The sequence below is a fragment of the Chiloscyllium plagiosum genome, unplaced genomic scaffold (assembly GCF_037043375.1).
Source record: "Chiloscyllium plagiosum isolate Xiang-an unplaced genomic scaffold, Cpla_swu_hap1 HiC_scaffold_1, whole genome shotgun sequence".
NCBI lineage: Eukaryota > Metazoa > Chordata > Chondrichthyes > Orectolobiformes > Hemiscylliidae > Chiloscyllium > Chiloscyllium plagiosum.
Window position 1 is genome coordinate 37,562,184 of NW_028270139.1, and position 21,314 is coordinate 37,583,497.

At 41.1% G+C, this 21,314-nt stretch overlaps 1 protein-coding gene across 2 annotated transcripts in view; it reads left to right on the top strand.

Annotated features, from left to right (window-relative positions):
• arhgap24 (Rho GTPase activating protein 24) overlaps positions 1 to 21,314 on the top strand; it is a 453,346-nt gene that overhangs the window by 47,503 nt on the left and 384,529 nt on the right. The window contains exon 1 of one of the 2 annotated variants that reach the window (XM_087985819.1): positions 713 to 731. The exons of the other annotated variant lie outside the window; for it this stretch is intronic. The gene's annotated coding sequence lies outside the window, so the exon portion shown is untranslated. Of the gene's footprint in view, positions 1 to 712; positions 732 to 21,314 lie in introns of those variants that run through there. 2 annotated transcript variants of the gene reach the window in all.

Sequence of the window (21,314 nt, forward strand, 5' to 3'; positions counted from 1 at the left end):
CTCCATTTAGCTGCTGGGCTCCAACCACATGGTCAGCTGGGGAAGGTATGAAACGTGGTAGGCTTGTCCACATTTGGGAAGATCTCAAAAGCACCGTAAACCCCTGTCCCCAGTCGGCCCTAATTGTCTTCCCACTGCCACATTGATTCCGCTTCAGCAGAATTGCAGTGGGATAGGAAATACTTTTAAAATGCAATTTAAAACTCTTGTGCTTTTAACTAACTGTGTAGATGTCTCTGCCTTTGTTGGCATGATTTAATATTTGAGTCTAGCATATTGTAATTTGTTTTACTTTGTAAAAGTGGGGGAGCAATTCAGCTGTTTTGCTTTTATAATCAAGAATCCAGAGTTCCAATCTTGGGAAGCCAGTGGGCATGAGAGAGTTAAAATCTAAACGTTGTTCATAGTGCCTTCTGAATGTTCCACCTGCCTGTAGAATTCAAAGACACTAGAATCGAATTAAAACACTACCCTGAGACGACAGTGTCTTTTTCTACTCAATTTACCCTAAAGCTCGACTACGGACATGTCCGAATATTATAAATAATACATATGGTTTTTTTTCAGTAGAATGCCTGATCTTTTATTCATCAGTCCAGTAGAGAAGGCTGACAGTATACCTTTTATAATGCTCTTTGGTTCCTTGCTTAGAATGTTAGAGCAAGCATTGAGCATTAGTGTTTGAGAAACAAAGATGCTGTTAAGTCCACGGTTGAGGATCACCAGACAAGGTAAGATGTGTGCTGTGTCGGTGCAGCTGTTGCTTGCTTGTTAAGTGATGTTATATCAGATGAACTCCTTGCCTGCTGCAATAGATAAAAGGGAAGTTGAAGGGTATAGTGGAGATTGTATGGTAGATTCTGCAGTGTTATTGATTGCTGATTTTTTAACGGTGAATTTACATCAAGAATGTTGCTTGCTCCACGCAATTCAAAGATAGAAATCTTTGGAATTCTGGCTTGCTTTGCAAATAATTGCCTAGCAAGATAAAATTACAAGATGTCTTTGAACTGCCAGAAGGAGCATAGGTAGCATAGTTCTATGTCTGATAGGTGTGCATTGCAGATCACACCAATACTTATCTGTTAATTCATAGTGAGAGCAACTTGTGCACTATATAATGATTCACTTGAAAATGGACTACTATAATTTGCACCGATTATCCTTAGCAATGAAACTTGGAAGTCTGATTTTGGATTAAATCTGATGATTAAATTGAGTTTTGATTTTGTTTTTGATTCTAAAACAGAAGTTCACAGCCTCATGAACCCAATGGTCTTTGAATTTTTGGGCTTTTGAGATTGATTCCAAATTTTAAAAATGCACCATTAAATTTCAGTCACACTTAGTTCTCAGTTTTTTGTTGATAAATGGAAAGATTTTCATCTATCACTTTTGACTCGAAAGTATGTCCTTGTGCCTTATATAAAGGCTTAATAGTTCCTGAAAGGCTACTGAAATGTCAGCTAAGTCTATTTATCAGAGATACAATTAATGGTATAACTTATACATATTTACAATTGAAACTTATGTGACATTCTTTGGTTTTGACATAAGAAGCAGCTTCAGAAAATTCTAGAAGATCAGGTTTGTAGGTTGATGGAAGATAAGAAATGTACATTTTTAACGCTGAAAATTACCACACTCTTAAGGCTAATGTTGCCTTACTGGAATGCCGTAATCAGTCTGGCTGAAATATCTCTTCAGCTTTCAGTTAAGGATCATTTGCTTAAACTTGCTGTGTTGTTGATGAGTGACTAGTATAATGCCTGGCCGATAAACAGTTCGGTAAGCTCTTCAGCAGGGTACAACTGTTTGGTAGTTTCATGTTATCAGCTCCTGAAAGAGACAGCTGAGGTCCATCTTGCTTCATACACATTCTGTAAGTCACAGATTTTACATGTTTAGCTGGAAATATACTTTTCTCTTTCTCATGGCTCAACCTATTAGTGTTTTGTGACATCCTTGTGTAATGGCGAGTAAGATAAGATGACAATAAATAATCTAAACCTACCACTCTTGTCCCATATCTGTTGTTCTTCATTAATCTTCTTCCCTTCTGCTTTTTTGGCTGATAAGAAAGTATTTATTTAAACATAATTTCAATTTTAAAATCAGTATACGCAGACAGCCAATGCACATTGTGAAATTAAAACCCTGCTTTGGAAACACTCGCACAACATTACAAGTGATCAAGATGTGATTAAGGTAGCAACCAGATAGGTTATGATCCCCTTAGAAGAAGTCTTCTTGTGTAAGGAAACAGTGAACAGCTTATGGTTAATCATCATTAATAGATAATCTCTGGTTTGCATTTATCTGTGCGAGCCCGTGAGTGCACAGCCCTTGTTGCTACTTTTCATTGACATCATAACACAGGTAGGCCGTTAAAAGTAAGGGAATTTCCTCAGTTTGCAGACGTACCTGGATTCAAAAGGCATGACCACATGCAATTTATATTCTGGAAAGGCAGGGCAGGAGCAAGCTGACATTGGAAGCAGATTTGAGGCTCTGAAAGATGTAGGTCAGTGCTGAGGCAGATTACCCAGAACCTCTTTAATGGTTGTCTGTAACTCTGACCTGGTTTTAACATGTGTTAGGCCTTTAGCCCTCACCCCTCACATCCTCTCATGCACTCCCATGCCTCTGTGCCGTTTCCATGCCGCCTCACACTACCATGCCACTTCACTTCATACGTCCATGCCACCTCCTCGTCACTTCATTCTCCCAACTTCCCTTCATGTCATCTGATACCTCCCCATGCCACCTTCATATCTTCATGGGCAGTCTTCAGGCAATATATGGAGATGGAAAAAACATTCTAACAATCTAAAAAAATTCTCACTCATACATTCAAAACATAAAAGAAAACCTGTTATGTGTGACTTTCTTCTTAAATCCCCTCAAGTCATTAATCTGTTGTAGAAGCACATAAACGTGTGTTTGACAGCTATGTTAAAGACAATTTATTCTTAAGTATCTGCACAAAACTGCCAATCAAAATATGAACTCAGGATCCTCGCTGAGATCAGTGTGTTTTGACTTTTTGAACATCCAGCAAGTATTTATAATTGGTTCAGCTATAATAACAGTCCTTGTGAAATGTCAGGAAAGAAATCCTTTGAATTGGCAGAACAGATGGTAGTGTTTGTTTACTGAGATACACAAAGTGCCCTGTCAATCAAAGCAGTGCAGTCCTTTCCCTTTAACTCTGACAGCTGCAGGGTTTCTGTTTTGGACTTAAACAGACTTATCCATCTCCAAGCATGTTTACATTTCCTCTGTAAATTTGTGACTTATATGCTGGAGTGTTTAGAACATCTAAAATAGAATCTGTTTAAACTCAGCACACTATTGAAATGGTTTTGATGAATTTGGGTTTCCTTCCTATGATTCACTCTGCTCATATCTGTTGGAATAGGGGTGGGACTTCTGCATCTGGGCGCTGGCCGCCATTTTCAGTTGTTTTTGAATATACCCTGGCTCTGTGTAAATCTGGGCTATATTCTCAGCATGGGTCTCTCATGTTATTTCTACCCAATCGGTTGCCTGTGACTGCACAGATCTCCATCTCTATGATGGATTTGCTCTGCTGATTGTGGATCTCTCACCAAAATATGCATATGTCTGCATGGAGGCCTGTTTTTAATTCAGTCTGAGTTGCTCTGTTTTTTACAGCTGTTATTCAGCTCCTTCCTTGCCTTTTGTCGTTGGAAGGCATCCAGACTACAAATTTCATTAATGCCTCAAGTCTGGTGAGAATTTTAAATTTGTCCTCTAGCTTCCTGATGATAAAATGGGCCATATCTCAGCTGTTGGGCTCTTATCGATTTTGCCCCTCTTTGAGGCCACTGGCAAATTTGTGGTATGTGAGATTAGGTTTGGGGTGACAGAAATAATCAGGAAAGTCAAGGTGGCATTCTTGCAATCACCCATTGTTGTGGGTCCAAGAGGAAGTCCCCTGATATTTACGTCTGCACAATAAAAGTAGCAATTTCAAAGTTTTAGGGCCTTTTGTTGTGTGGGCATCTAGTTGTTCACTGGTTAAGATACTCTCAATCTGCAAATAGTCATTGGATTGACCTTGTACAAACTCCAAATTTAGTGATCCTCATCTGAAATGGGTGTCAGAATCTTTTTTCAGTACTGAAATGAAGACTTAACTCACACCAGGACACAGCCTAATAAAGAAAGGTCTGGAACTCTTAAGCAGTGGCTTTCTATGCAGAAAGCTAGGCCTCAGCCTTACTAAATTGGTTTGTCATTGGGTTCCTTTCAGGTGTACACAACAGTCACATCCATAGTCTTTCATGATGTCTGTCTTTCTACCTTCAAAAGGCCTCAAACAACAATGGCTGCATAGTGACACTGAAATTAATGATTATGATCCATTTTGGTAAAAGAATGAGTATCACATTTTGATTTTGAGGCTTTTAAATTTCTACTAAATGTCTAAATGGCCAAAAATAGCAGCTAAACATTTTGGCACAGAAATAGGAACATGAGCACCATCTGTGACTGAATAAATTTTATTTAGACACAAATTTGAAAATGATCCCCTTTGAATCTCTGACCGCCTTCTCCCACATTCCCCCCCCACCGCCTCAAACGCGCCCAAAGCAATTGTGAAACACTTGCTAACATTGTTGTTGTGAGCACTTGATTTAAAGTATGAAATCAGCATACAAGGAAACTTAGGTCGCACAGCAATTATATAAAAATAGTGCAGGGAGTTTGATTTTAAAATGATCACTTAAATTTCCATGTGACATAAAAGACTGAAATAATAGTGTCTTACTTTTCTCAATGATAACTGAAGGACTTGGCAGATAATACATTCATCAAACTGCGAGATTTATTGTTGTTAAGTTCTCTTTAGTGGCAGCTGACCTGTGTATAAGAAAGCCTGCAAAAAGCAAAGATCTTTGTTATTTTTCTGAATGTCCTTGATTATGTTTATTTTATGCAACTACAAGTGATAACAATGGATACTAGGGAAAAGAAAACATATACCAAAATCAGCAGGACCAGACTAAACTGGCATTTGCCCAACAAATATTAACCGGATTTCCCAGGACTCATCTCATCCAGTCACTTACTGCTCTCAGTCCACTCCCAAGTGTTAGCAAAGTGTTGCAAGAAGTTGAGTGTGGTGCTTTAAGATGCACATACGACCAATACACCCATTACTACCATAGTCCACGCATGGGCAAAAGAGCTGATTTCCAGAGGGGCGATGAAAAAGACTAACTGTTGCAGCATGTCACCATTTCAGAGAGTTTGACGTGAAGAAACACTCTCTGAAAATTGAGGAAAATGGGAATCAGGGCAAATTGTCCATTGGCTAGCACAAAGGAAGATGTTTTTGGATGCCAGGGGCCAGTCATTTCAGCCCCAGGACATTACTGCATATTTTTAATCAACCTGTTTAGACGTGATGACACACCGCTGGAGCAGGTAGGACTCGAACCTGGGCCTTTTGGCTGAGAGGGAGGAACACTGCCATTGTATCACAAAAACCCACCCTCCTAACCTCCCCCAGTTTTTCCCTGGAGAGCGAGGGAGTGTGTGTGTGTATGTGTATGTGTATGTGTGTGTGCCTAAAACTGAGTGAGCTAAACTAACACCCATACTACAACTTCCCTACTCGCTAAAATCAATCCGCAAAGAGAGGAGGAAACTCAAGCTCAACCACTACTTGTTCTGACTCCACTTTCCTCGAAATTCCATTGAGGCCAGTTTGGATGTGTACCGCCAGAGGTGAATGTATAGTCAGGGTGAGTTAAATCCAACTCCCTAGCTAAGCCCTGGTCCCCATCCCCTTCCCTGGTGGTCAGGACCTGGGTGTAGTCTGCCTCTCTCTAACTCTGCTTTATCTCTGCTGTTTGGAACGTTTTGGCCAATTTCATAATTAGCATAATTTTGAATCATTAATTTATTGTTTTGGACTTGTTTTTCTTTGAATTGAATTGAATTTATTGTCACGTGTACCGAGGCACAGTGAAATGCTTTGTCTTGCAAGCAATACAGACAGATCATAGAGTTAAGTAGCATAGGTAAGTAAATAATAGGCAAACAGCAGCAAAAACAAAAACACAGGTACAGGTGAATGTTAAGAGTTTGTGAGTCCATTCAGTATTCTAACAACAGTAGGGTAGAAATTGTTTTGAAACTGGCTGGTGCGTGTGTTCAGGCTTCTGTACCTTCTCCCCAAAGGTAGAGGTTGTAGAAAAGCATTGCCAGGGTGGGATGGATCTTTGAGAATGCTGGCGGCCTTTCCTTGACAGTGGGCCTGGGAGATGGATTCTATAGATGGGAGGTTGGCCTTTGTAATTGTCCGGGCCGAGTTCACCACTCTCTGTAACCGTCTCCGATCTTGAATGGTACAGTTGCCATACCAGGTAGTGATACATCCAAACAGGGTGCTTTCGATGGCGCACTTATAAACGTTGGCAAGGGTATTCGCCATCATGCCAAAGTTCCTCAGCTGCCTGAGGAAAAAGAGACATTGTTGGGCCTTTTGTAACCAGTGCATCCACATGAAGAGTCCAAGAAAACTTGTGGATGACCACTCCCAGGAGCTTGACATTCTCCACTCATTCCACCTCTGTGCTGTTAATGTGTAGGGAGGGCATGAGTAACATCCTGCCAAAAGTCAATAATGAGTTCCATGGTTTTGTGTTGCACCAGATCCTAACGTTTTGAAAGTTGCTCTGTACTCTCCAAATAAGAGAGAATTGAAATGTCCAGCCTTTTCCTTTGGGATGAGTGGGTGGTGTTGGGATGGAGTATTCCTCACTTGCCTGAATGAGTGAAGCTCCAACAATGCCCAAAGTTTGACAGCATCCAGGTGAAAGCACACCATTCATCAATTTAAATCCTCATCCCCCCATCAATGTTGTAAAGTGGCCACCTGCAAGGAACTAAACAAGGCTTTTTCCTTTGTACCTCCTAAAGCCTAGTGACTACCAGCTGAAAGGGTAAGGGCAGTAAGTGCAAGGGAACTCTGCAGGTACCAAGTCACACACCATCCAGATTTAGAAATATTCCTCCTTTATCACTGAGGCAAAATCCTGGAACTCCTTCTCAGCAGCATTCTGGGTGGAACCTGCACCATTCAGACAGCAACAAAACAGCTCTCTGCCTTCTTCTCAAGGGCATTTCTGAATGCTGGCCTTCAAGTGATTCCTTCAAAGTTCAAGTGAAATAAAGGGCAAAAATAACTTCTACAAATCCAGCCAGTAAAAAGGGGCAGGTGTACATTGGGATGAATGTGGGATCACCCAAGGACAGGTTTAAAAACCAGTAAAAGGCCTGTTAACACATATCAGAAGCTACAGGAATTAAACAAGATATGTAAGACAGGTAGAAATTGCACATGAGAAGAAGAATGGTTGATCTTCCGTCACGACATGTGTATTTTACCTGTTTAGACAATACTTATGTTAGCTCATGTAACACGCAAACAAGATGTGAACAACATATTACTGAGGGTTCAACTGGGCCCAGTAAGGGTGGAATCTGAGACAATTATACCTTAAAGCGATATGCGATGATATTGTGAGCATGGCTCTTAAAGGTATATTGCACTAAGACCGAGACACAATACAACAATGGTAGCCACAGAGTCAGAATCATACAGCATGGAAACAGACCCTTTGTCCATGGCAATCAAGTTTCGCAAACTAAACTAGTCCCACTTGTCTGAATTTGGCCCATATCCCTCTAAATCTTTCCTATTCATGTCCCTATACAAATGTCTTCTAAATGTTGTAACTGTATCTACATCTACCGCTTCCTCTGGCAGTTCATTCCACATACAAACCATCCTCCGTGTAAAACATCTATCCCTCAAGTCGCTTTTAAATCTTTCTCCTCTCGCCTTAAAAAAAAAAGCCCCCTAGTTTTGGTCTAGCACACCCTAGGAAAAAGACTTTATCTATTCACCTTATCTCTGTCTCTCATGATTTTGTAAAGCTCTGTAAGGTCATCTCTCATCTTTCTACACCCCAGTGAAAAAATTCCCAGCCTATCCTTCGATCTTCAACCCTCCAGTCTCTGCAACATTCAGGTAATGTTTTCTGAATCTTCCCCATAGCACCTTAATAATATCTTTCCTATATCATGTCTGAATCTTGACTCTGGGTCTGAAGGTTATGGATTCAAGCCCTAGAGACTTGAGTACAACAGTTTGAGGTCACACTGAAGTGCAGTACTGACTCAGCGGGCTCCACTGTTGGAGATGTTGACTTTTCAATGAGAGGTTAAACCTATGCTCTGCCCTTTCACGTGGATAGGAAGAAATCTCATGTCACTATTTTGAAGGATGAACATGAGAATTAGTCCTGGCCAATATTTTGTCCTTCAATTGACAGCAGTAAAAATGGATGAACTGGCCTTTGTTAATCACTGCTTCCCACACATCATGAAAAAGGTTTTTTTTAATTCATTCATGGGATTCGGGCATCATTGGCTGGGCCAGCATTTATTGCCTGTCCCTAATGCTCAGAGGGCAGTTAAGAATCAACCACACTTTGGTGGGTCTGGAGTCACATGTCGGCCAGACCAGATAAGGATGGCAGCTTCTTTCCCTAAAGAATATCAATGAATCAGATGGATTTTTCTGGTAATTGATTCATGGTCATCATTAGACTCTCTTAAATCCAGATTTTTATTGGATTCAAATTCCACCACCAGTCGTAGTGAGATTCGAACCGGGGTTCTCAGAACATTACCAGGGTCTCTGGATTTGCAATCCATTGTTAATACCATGAGGCAATCCCCTCCCCATTGTGAAATAATTTATATATGGCATATATGTATAATAAACATATTGTATATTTATGTGAAATAAAAGAAACAGGAGCAGTCAGCCAAAGAGGTAGGGAGACTGTTTGTTCCGGACAATGACTTTAAATTAAACATTGGCTGCAGGACAGAGGGTCACAGGTAAGAGCTCTGGACTGATATTTGCAGGTTCTTTCTTAACCAGAGCTGAAGAAACCCTGGAAATGGACTCCCTGAAGAAAGGTGGATGCAATTCCCACAAAGTAATTGAAGAAAAATTTAGATGTAGCAACGAAAGCAGGCTGGAATGTTTTTGGATTGGCCAAACCACCTGGCTTATCTGTGAGTAGAATAAGGCTGGGCTACATTCCCCTGCTGGCAGGTATGGGGGGGAAATTCATAAAATCCAGCAGGTAGTCTGCTCCCCTCCACAGCCATCTATCTGCCTGCCCCTCACCTGTCTGAAACGTTACTGGAAGTGGGAGAGAGATAGAGAGAGAGAGAAAGACGACTGTCCTTGGAGTATTGAGACTTCATTTCCCCAACACCAGTAGTTTACCAGCTTTGGAGAGATGCCCATTTAACCTCTAAGCCTTTCAGGAGGTAATTATCTCCACCTGAAAACCCCAGTCTCTTAAGCCCAGACCCCTCACCCCTCTTGTCAAGATCCTACTGACCCCCACCACCCAAACCCAGGCATACTTCAGTGTGATGACCTGATATGCTGTCTCGGCAGTAGCTATAACACCCCCCACCTCTGTCACTGCTGGGCCTACAGAGTTATTAACCATCTGCTTGGCCAGTGGTTGTTCTCAGGGCAGACTTCTTCCAGATATAAGTTAAGACCTGCTCCCATAATGCCATTAATGTTGGCCCCAACATCGTACCCGTAACAGGGCAGCCATTCAGATCGAGGGCAGGACCTCTCCACACAGGACCTCTCGTTGGCATCATTGAAAACATGTCACCCTCTAAAGTCCAGCCCTCACTCTGTGACATAATTGTGAAATGTGTGTGAAACTAATGAAAATGTTTTAAGTTCCCTAGACCACATCTTCAATGCGTTATTACCAGATGGTACTATCTGTACTAAATGATATTTCCCATGTGTTTCATTTGAACACATTGGTCCAGATTTCCATCCTCAAGGCAGGAAGTGAGAGTCAGGTATATTCTCCACCTCAGACATATCCCTCAGGAGGGGCTCAGTCTGAGGCATCCATTGTCATTGCAGGAATTGAGGCAGGGAGTGGCTTGCTCTTGGTCCAGCTAACCTGGGAAACAGGCCAAAGGCAGCCACAGGGAATTGTTTAAAAGGCCTGTCTCAGTGACATAGGGCTTTATCCCAGTAATAATGGATCCAGTAAGGCCTTCTGGCACACCCCTCACATCCCCTCCCTCCCAGATACTCTCCCACCCCCATTATGCAGCTTCACCACTATTTACCCACTAAGGGAGTCAGTTACTTTGGGCAGTTGGTTTGTGATGCAGAGTGATGCCAACAGCTTGGGTTCAATGCCCACACCAGTTGAGGTCACTAGCTTGCCAACTTCTCAACATCACCCCTTGCCTGAGGCATGATATCCTTCAGGTTAAACTCACCACCAGTCATCTGTCTAATGTCGAGAGCAGTCTGTGGTCCTCTGGGAGTATTGTGACTTTCCCTTTTATCGAAGCAGTGAACTCTATCTGCTGGTAATGAAATGTGTGGTAAAAGAAAGTGATTAGTTGATAATGTTCAACTTCCTATATGATGACTTCCTTTTGCTACAGGTTGGTAAACAGGTTAATCATCCAAATCCTTTAAATATTAAAAGCAAAAACTGCAAGCAATTTAAATTTTTCTAGCTTGTCTAAATAAACTTTGTGTAGTTGACAGAACAAATCAGAGGACTTCTGCCCAAAACATTGGCTCTCCTGCTCCTCTGATGCTGCCTGACTTGCTGTGCTTCTCCAGCAACACTCTTGACTCTGATCTCCAGACCTCACTTCCACCGAGAAGAAATCAGATTAGATTAGATTCCCTACAGTATGTAGGTAGGTCCTTCAGCCCAACAAGTCCACACTGACCCTCCAAGGAGTAACCCTTTCCCGATACTTACCCCTGATTAATGGGCAATTTAGCACAGCCAGTTTACCTAACCTGCACATCTTTGGATTGTGGGAGAAAACCCAGACAGACAGCGGGAGAATGTGCAAACTCCACACAGACAGTTGCCCGATGTGGGAATTGAACCCAGATCCCAGGCGCTGTGAAGCAGCAGTGCTAACCACTGAGCTACCATGCTGCCCCAGGCTCGTGACCTGAACTGACCCACACCCTTGAAGATCCTGGTGAAAATCGGAAACCCTAGGAATGGGGTTGGGAATCTGAGCATCAGGTCTAGGATTCAGGGCTACCCTCCAAAAAAAAACTTAAAGGGTTCCCTAGTCTGACTTGTCTAAAACCCAAGTCATTTTCCTGTAGAATGTAGGAATCCTTGTAAATATGGAAACAATCTGACCTCGAATCGGATTTTAACTTTGCAATATTGATTTTTACTCAACGTTTTTTGCAGTGAACAGAATTAAATCAGTTCTCAATGTAATTGACATCTGATTGAAAAAGCTTAAAATACAGGAACAAACTATAAAAAGCGCTGACAGTTTGACTGGGTTATAATAATTGCCTGATATGTATGATATTACTAAACTGGCGAAGAGATGGGTGATAATAAAAATGATCTTGACCTTTGTTCTTGACCTTCAATCTTTCAACTAGTCCTCGGTTTGCCAGTAGTAAGCACACATGTCAGCATCCAGCATTACTTAATTCATGTCAGGAAACATTGAATCTGTAATTATGCTTCACAGATCTCTCTGCCTGCAGTGTATTTGATATAGTGAGGGCCCTAGGTCAGTTATGAACTATTTTGGAGCAAATCATTCCTGAGCACATTTTTTAAAAATGTAATTCATTCCAAACTGGTGATAGTTTTAAAGAGGTTGAAGGAACAGTGCTGAATTTATTGTTAAAAAGCAGTTAGTAGATATTGTGGTTTATTTGGTAGTTTTCAGCAAAGTGTCCATTGCTTCTATCAATTGATGCATTTTAAAAATTGTTTAAAAGTGCAAATGAACATATTGCAGTCTATTGCTTTAAAAGTTAATTTTGATTTATTACAATTATTTTTCTTTTCCTTTTGTGAACCATAATTAATCCAAAGCTGGTTGGTGTAGTTCATCGTAGAGAAAATGTTTATGTGATGGTTAAGGCTAAAATATGCAGCAGAGAATTGCAGAGTCACTTGTGATTTTAGCTTCTAAGTAAATTAACCTGTTAGTCTGATGGATCAGCTGCAGTCCTGGTCATACATTCTTCTCAGAAAACTTGCAACACCATGTACTGCTATTGTAATGATGTCCCAATCCATGATGTTGGTTTGAGATATGGCTGAAAGCCTTGAGGACAATTCATTATTTCAGTCCCATTGACTGGTGCAGATTAATTTTCAGATTTATATAGAGTTGATATTACAAAGAGAACACTACGTGTCAAGAATGACCATTGGACACACAGGGATTTCTAGAATCATAGAATCCATCATGTGGAAACAGGCTATTCGGCCCAATGAGTGCACACCGACCTCAGAGCATCCCACCCAGACTTGTTCCCCTCTCCTATCCCTATAATTCTGCATTTAACATGGCTAACACACCTAACCCCCATATGCCTGAACAATTTGGGTAATTTAGCATGGTCAAACCACCTAACTTGCACATCTCTGGATTGTGGGAGGAAACCGGAGCACCCAGGGGAAATCCATGCGGACACAGGGAGAACATGCAAACTCCACACAGACAGTAGCCCAAGGGTGAAATTGAACTTGGGTCCCTGGTGCTGTGAGGCAGCAGTGCTAACCACTGAGCCTCCGTGCCGCCCTAGAAGAATTCTTCAAGAATAACCTCTGGGGAAGCTTTTCAATCTCCCTGCCTTGTCGGTGGGATACCTTTTAGAGGAGTACAGCCAATGAAACAGTGAATTGTTGTCGCTGTGAACTGCACCAGGAGTTGATGAATTTAGGATCACCACATACTTCCCAACATTGCGCTATCAGGTGCACTTTTCTTTTGGCTGTGCACGATGGAAGTGAGTTACTCGTTCAGTGGAAAGGAGGAATATTTAAAGGTGAATTAATCCTAACAGCTCTGGAGTGCTTGTGACAACCAGTTGTACATTCATACATTGGGAAATTCCTGGTCTCTGGAATACTGCCTTTCCTCTTGTGAAGCACAAGAAGTGGAAAAAGTAACAAAATACCTAAATTTATTCTCGTCTCCATGAGTGCTGACTTCCCCTGGTTTTCTAGAATCTTTTTAATGTGTTCAGTGCTGCAAATCAGGAGGTATGTCAGAATTGATTGCTAGAGGAATTGAGTATAAGGATGGTGAAAGTATTGCTACAGCTGGATAAAGCTTTATTGAATGGAACAAAGTTGAGTGGAAGAAATGCTGAGGCAAAAGTGAGGACTGCAGATGCTGGAGATCAGAGTCGAGAGTGGGGTGCTGGAAAAGCACAGCAAGTCAGGCAGCATCCGAGGAGCAGGAAAATCGACATTTCGGGCGTAAGCCCTTCATCAGGAATGCCCTTCCTGACCTGCTGTGGTTTTCCAGCACCACACAAATCTTGATGTAGGAACAAATGCTTAACTACTTCTGACTATGTGGGGAGATTCAGGTATCAAAATAGGAGCAATCAGCAGGCTTCAGTCAGAAGTCAGAGATGTTGGGCCATATTTTATTACCTCTGTATGCACTCGTGCTGAAGGACTTCTCTGTTTTATATCAGCATTTAACCTATCCCCACTACCCCTGCAAATAGAGCCATATTTTAAATGTTACCCAGCTTGTATCATACTGCAGCACTTAAACTAGCCTTTAAAATGCTAAGACCAGGGAGAAATGGTAAATGATGCAGCAAAGTTTGAATTGCCATTTTGTTTCTCATTTACCTGAAACAGTGGTTACAGATTCCTCTCAGCATTTTGCTGCATTGATTGCTCGTTGCACAATATGAATAATTTGCATTAAAAGATGAGAAAAAGATTTTAGCCAGATTAATTGTAAAATAAAATTGTACAGTCATTAAAATATGCGCACATGTGCTCTGCCCGCATGTGGTTCCCTAACATCAGGAAGCATTTTTCTGGCCAGATTTTCTCACTGTTTGTGCAGCTGCCGTGCAATGAAATGTGGGGCTGAATTTTAAACACCATATTAATGATGCACGTTTACAGATCTTTTAAACTTAAGAAATGTGTTTATAGAGATGGTCACAATTTCTTCTTTCAGCTTTGTGAAATGCAAATGAGAGAAGCTCTTGAATCATTCGCTGTTTAAACAGCGCCAGGTTTTGAATGTCACTTTGGGCAGAAGTTAAGCCAGGCCATGACATCATGCCCTCTGGCTGGAGAATCAGTAAGTGCTGCCTCTTTTAAGAAGGCTTCTTCTTGGCCATTTAAATGCCCGAGAGGCAATTAATGTCGCTGTCCTATGACAGGACCAAGGATTCCAGACAGGAAGTGAGGTGAATGCCGGTCAGAGGTCAGTAGCTCTCCATTGCAGGCAATCCCACCAGGTGTGCTTCCAGCAGTGCATGTTCCAGAGGCTCAGAATAAGCGAGGGACTCAGAACACAGTTGAGTGAGGCCAGATTTATGAGCAGGGGTCACTGGTCATACCAGGTGTAATGGAAATGGGAGTGTTGGACAAAAGGCAACGAGATGGCTGTCAGGACCAATGAATGAGTGCCTGCCCTACGCTATCCGACCCCCCCCCCCCCCCCACTCACCGCCTGCCCCACTTGCCTGTCACTGGTTGAATATCAGTGATGGTAGGATGAGGCCCTTAACTGCGTAATACCTCCCCACATATCACTTCATGTCACAAAAGCTCTACCTGAAGCTGGGTTCTAGATTTCCTGTTGGCTGATGCTTAGCCAGTTATTTTTTTCTCTCTGCCGTTGTTTGGAATAGCTTCTACTCTCAGGATCAGAGCAAGGAGGCAGGGCCCAAGTCTACTTCTGCTGCAATGGGAATTGATGCCACACTTCAACCTTATTCTGAATCACATTCTAACCCACCTCGCTAACTGAGCAAACTGGCCACAGCTGCCTGTGAAAGAGCCTCAACCAGTGTTTGGGGCTGGAGCGGCAATTTGTAAGACCTCCCACTGAGCACTTAATCAGAACAAAAGGTGGGAAGGAGGTGGAGTCCATACCTCACAACATGTAGACTGACTAATGCCCTTCACCTCCAGACTTCCTCAGGGGACAGCCTTAAAACCCACTCTTTGATTGTATTGTATTGTATTGTGTCATGGTCACAGGTCACCAATGAATATATTGAGCTTTAAGTCCAACATTTGGATACTTAAAAGAAGACAAATACAGCCAAAATGACCGTGCAAGTAATCCCAGTGGCTATCTGGAGAGAGGAGAATTGTGAAATGTCACACCTGATGAGATTTTGAGGAAAGTAAAAAAAAACTCAAAAGGGAGAAATGCACTATAAACTGAACAGTAATCTCCTGAGACAGGATGTGAGAAAAGAAAGCACATCTGGGCGAGAGGCATGTCATATGACTTAACCTTCCAAGAATACACAAGGATTGGGGTTAGAAGCTCGCTCAGCACTGGTCTGTGCATGCTCATGGATGAAGTTATGCTCATGAACTGAAGTACTTTGTGTACTAGCCTGGGTTCAGTTCAGAGTTGAGGAGAAATACCTAGAAAACACTTCTGCACTGCAGGCAAAAGACTTTCCTACTTTTGAGTGCGAGAAACCAGCTAGTCAGCAAGCCAGTCAAAAAAAAAAACCGCAGAAGAGCATCTCAATTAATCTGCAAGGCCAAGAGCCTGAAATTGATTGTTCAACTATTAGCACTCCACTATCTACTCTTCACAAACGATCCAAAGAGAGTCTCTATATCTGTACGTCTTTGAACTTTTTTTTAATGGAACCACTTGTCATTTCTAATCCTTGGGCGCATGTATTGCATTATTACTTCTTCCAGTAATTAGTAATTAATAAGTTCAATCTCAAGAACACCTAGTTAAATTGGCTCCTTTTAAAAGCAAAATCCATTTGATCTGGGAGAAAGGTATCCATAAAGGAGGAGTTCCTTTGTAAGTAAACCTTATTGCGACCAACCGAGGTAGTGGTGATCAAGAAAGGGGAGTTGGTTCACCACTTTTCACCCAGTGCTTGACAATTTGGGGTATGCCATCTCAAACCATGATAACCTGGAGAACCTCACCCACCATCTAGCTACAACAGTTTGTTATGGGCACATCTGAAAGGGAAGCTTGCTTGATTTTTCTTTTAGCTATCAGTTGACTTGCAAAACAAAAACATCACTGATGGGATAGGATAGACTGCTCTTTTTTTTCACAAGTTGACAATCTCATTACAAGGGAGGGCACTAGACCTTGTTATAAATCTTTACATTAATTAAAAAAGGAATAAAAGCAAAAAAAACTTAGTTAAACAACACATCACTTCACTTATCAAATTCAAGTTCTGATTAACTATGTAATATTTATTTGTTGATTGCTTTACTTGTCTAATAAGATATGTCCCAATGAACTAAGTAAAGTAAGGCTTCACATTTCATACAAATATTTTCAAGTTGTATAAATAGACATCTTTGAGTCAACCTGACTGCTGTTAAAATGGATCCTTCAAAAAATACATAGCAGATATAGAGACTTTTTTTCAGGAGAATAGCTCATGATTTTAATATTCATGCCATTGATGATAAATCTGAACCAAGATTGACAAGAATAAGTGACATGGTCTGAGTAGGTGAGAACAGAATGCCTCATTGGGAGGGACGAGAATCTATTAATTATAATGTTAACAGTGCAACAGAAGAGTGACTATCTGTTGTGTTTTGGAGATGGCAATCTGCCCAATGTATGGCTAGTTGATCTAATGAATTGAGCTTTAACGATTATGCAGTTACAAATATCTAATTTTATGATTCATATATCTGAGGAGTATAACTTTTAGTTTTGGAAACTGAAATTTTAAGAGCAGGATAAATAAAAAAAGAACCCTGGGTTTCTGAGCCTGGTAAACACCTTCAACATAATTGCAATTCAGAGGATGTTCCAAATTACCTTACAGGAATTAAAATAAGAAGTATAGGATCACCCTCCCTCAGCTTGGTTAAGGAAACATTGAGCATGGCAAGTTTTCTATGACCCCAGTAGAGATATGAATTATTCATGTGGGGACCAGAATCAAAGGAATGTTTTGTGGGTAAAGTTTTTATGAGCTCGAATCTCTATCTGAGACATACTAGTGTTGCTATATCACCATGGAGAAAGATTGCAGTGAGATGATTTCATTTGTGATGGGTTTTGTAAATGTGATTTCTCACAGAAAAGTAAAGGGGCTTTGAGAAGATGTTGCATGGCTTTTCTGAAGTCAGTCTGCCGTACCTATACTCAATGCTGTTCGAAAGGAAGATCCAGAATTTTGACGCCGTAACAATGAAGGAATGTGATTCAGATTGCAAATTAGGCTGTTGTGTGCCTTGAGGGAAGTTTGCAGGTGAAGGTGTTTGCTGCTGTTTGGCTTCTAAGCTGTAGAGTGTGTGGATTTGCAAGGCACTGTGGAAGGAGCCTTGACATGTTGCTACAATGGATCTTGCAAATGGTACATCTTGCAACTGTTGTACATCAGTGATGGCAGTTAAAGTTGTTGATCAACTGGTCTACTTAGTTCTGGAATTTATCCATTTTCCTGTGTTGTTGGAGTTAGATTCATCCAGGCAAGTCGGGATTATCCTATCACATTACTGATTTGTATTTTGTAATTTTCAGGATTTGGGGAGTCAAGTGATGAGTTTCTCACTGCAGTATTCCTAGCCTCTGACCTGGTCCATAGCCACAATCTTTATCTGGCATGTCTAGTTCAATTACTAATCTTTGTAATCCCTAAGATATCGATAGTGGGGAATTGAGCGATGGTAATGCTATGGAGCACAAAGGAGAGACGGTTCATTACAATGTTTTATTGCAGATGTTATACACTACATTCAGCTTTCATCAACATCCCAATGTGAGCCAATTTCTACCCACTCCACAACTTTTAAATCTGTAATTGTAATTGTTGAGAGTTGCAATATTTCATCCACATGAATTGAATTCACTGAGGCTGAAGCAATAAAAACTTAAAACTAAGAGATCGTGGTAACGTCTCACTGCATAATGCCATTAAGGGGAATTAATGCTACAAGCATGAAGTTCAGGCGAGGTGACATTGACTGTCACAATTTCATATTTAAGTCTTTTTCTTACTCAGTGATGTATTGAATAGCAGATAAGGCTCAGGGGGCCATTTGGTCTATTGCTGTTTCTACATCATATGTTCTTATAAATGCTAAAAGCAATGATTTAAACTAAGCACATGCTATTTTTTCAGTGAAACATTTAAACTAAATTACAAACATATCTTATTGAATACTATATCTTATTTAGAAGTACATTCCAGAATCTTTGCTAATCATAATCTAATTGAAGAATTGCTAATAAATTAAAGTGAACATCTGAATAAGAGTAGAACATTTTAGAAATTGGACAACCACTTATGGAACGCTGGATAATTACGTGGAATCAAGGGGGAGGCGATGACATAGTGGCATTGTCATCGGACTAGTAATCTAGAGACTTAGTGAACATTTTTAACCCTTTGATCCCTTAAAGACTAGATGAGACTTCGGTTTCTTGTCTCAGCATTTATGCCTGCATACATGGGAGGTATAGCCAGCAAAGATGATGCACAACTCTCCAACTTGTTACAAACAATGGTCTTAAACTATTTATACAGATAACAGATTTACAATAAAATGGTTAAACATTAATACACTCTCTTATCTCTATCCAACTGTGTTCATTCTACCTTAGATTCCAAATTAGTATATGATCATATTCAAATTTTTACACATGCTTCTAATATCCAATCAAGTCATCACATTTCATGGGCGTATATTATGCAGTCAAATAATTATGTGTTCACAGCTACTAATGGTTAACTGTGCACTCTGAGTGTATTAAAACACTTCACTGTCCTGTGCTCATTACATCTTTAGTTCAAACTCGAGCAAAGGAGTTGATTCCAGAGGTGAAGTGAGACTGATTGCTGTTGATACCAAGGCTGCATTTGACTGGGTGTGGTATCAAGGAGTTCTGGCAAAACTGGAATCAATGGGAAAGGGGGGGAGATTTCTCCTTCGGATGAGGTCATACTTTGCACAAAAGGAGATGATTGATTATATTTGTTGAAGATCAGTCACTTTCAGCATCATGAAATTGCTTGAAGGATGGTGTCCAATGCCCAACCATTTTCAGCTGCTTCATCAATGACCTTGCCCCCATCACAAGGTCAAAAAGGGTGATTGTACAATGTTTAGCACATTTGCAACCCCTCAGATATTGATGCAGTCCACATCCAAATAAAGCAAGACGAGAACAATATTCGTAAGTTGGCTGACAAGTGGCAAGTAGCACTCACACCCTTTAAGTTTCATTACCATCACTGAAGCCCCACTAATAACATGCTGGGAGTTACCACTGACCAGAAACTGAACATATACATATATTAGCTGCAAGAGTAGGCCAGAGACAAGGATTACTGTAATGAGTAACTCGCCTCCTGACTCCTCAAAGCCTGACCACCCACTACAAGGTGCAAGTCAGGATAATGATGAAATATTCTTCACTTGCCTGGATGATGGCTTCCTGCAGCTCCAACAGCACTACAAAAATCTGACACCAAGGACAAAGCAGCTTGCTTGATTGGCACCATGAGCATCCAGTCCCTCCCCCACTGATGTTTGGTAGCAGCGGTTTGTACTAACTACAAGGAGCACCACAGCAATTCACCAAAGCTCCTTCAGCAACACCTTCCAAATCCACAGCCACTACCATCTAGAAGGACAAGACAACAGCTACATGGGAGCACCAGCATCTGCAAGTTCATTTCCAAAGCCACTCACCCATCTTGAGTTGAAAATATATCACTATTCCGACAGTGTCTCTGGATCAAATTTCTGGATTGTCTTCCCCCCTGTGGGTCTTCTGACAGCAAATTGACTGACTGCAATGGTTCAAGAAGGCAGCTGAACCCCACTTTCTCAAAGGCCACTAGGAAGAGCTGTAAATCTTGGCCCAGCCAGTGATGCCTGTGTGGGATGGGGGCAGATGGAACTGGGTTTACTGCACTTGGGCTCAGCTTTCCTTTTTTCTAAGCTGTAATGTGGAGCCATAGTTTTATATGGTCAGTCACCAAAATCAGGTTCATGTTTGATGAGATGTTAATCGCTTGTGATGAGATGTGAGACTTGTGAGACTTGCGATGAGATGTTAATCGCTTATCCCAACATGGCAGACTTCCTGTTGCCATAGCATAACAGACTACAGAATTACTCCCCTCAACCCAAGCAGTCAATGCTCCACTCAATCCTCACCCTATTGTTCATCATCCAATGGTCCCCTTGTAACCCTCTGTTCTCTTACCCCTGAGGTGCTTATCCAGATTCTCCTTAAATGCATCGATCTTGTTCATGTCCACCACTCCAAGGTTCCATATTCTCACCATTCATGGGATGAAGAAACTTTTTCTGAATGCTCTAAATGATATCTTGGTAATTGTTTTATATTGATTTCTAATCTTATTGTTTCCCATAATGGAAAGATATTGTCTATTGAAACTCTTCATAGTTTAAAAAATCTCCAAAAAGTCATACGCAGCATTCTGTTTTCAAAGGAAAAAGAGACCCAGTCACTTCATCCTTTCCTGATCAGTATAACCTTGGAGTGTAGCTGTCTTGTTTTCAGTGCCTCTATGTAACAGTACGGTGGCTACTATATACAGTATGATCTAAGCTGAAAATGTGTTGCTGGAACAGCACAGCAGGTCAGGCAGCATCCAGGGAACAGGAGAATTGACGTTTCGGGGATAAGCCCTTCTTCAGGCTTATGCCCGAAACGTCGATTCTCCTGTTCCCTGGATGCTGCCTGACCTGCTGCGCTGTTCCAGCAACACATTTTCAGCTCTGATCTCCAGCATCTGCAGACCTCACTTTCTCCTCACAGTATGATCTAACTAAAGTTTAATCCAAATTGAACATTAAACTTGCCTAATTTCCAAATCTGTCCTTACTGATCTGTGTCACCACCTTTTGTGTATTTCTACCCGTTGGATAGTAGTGTTAAATCACTGGGCTAGTAATCCAGACTCCCAGGTTAAATCTCGAGGGACATGGATTCAAATTCTGCCATGGCAGATGCTGAGATTTGGATCCAATAAAAATCTGCAATTACATCGAGCCTAATGGTGACAATGTAAACATTGTTGATTATCTTTAAAAAGTAACCATCTGGGTTCACTAATATCCTTTAGTGGAGCTAGTCTTCTCAACAGTAGCTATGAAACCATTGTCAATTGTGAAAATCCATCTGGGTTCACTAATTTCTTTTAG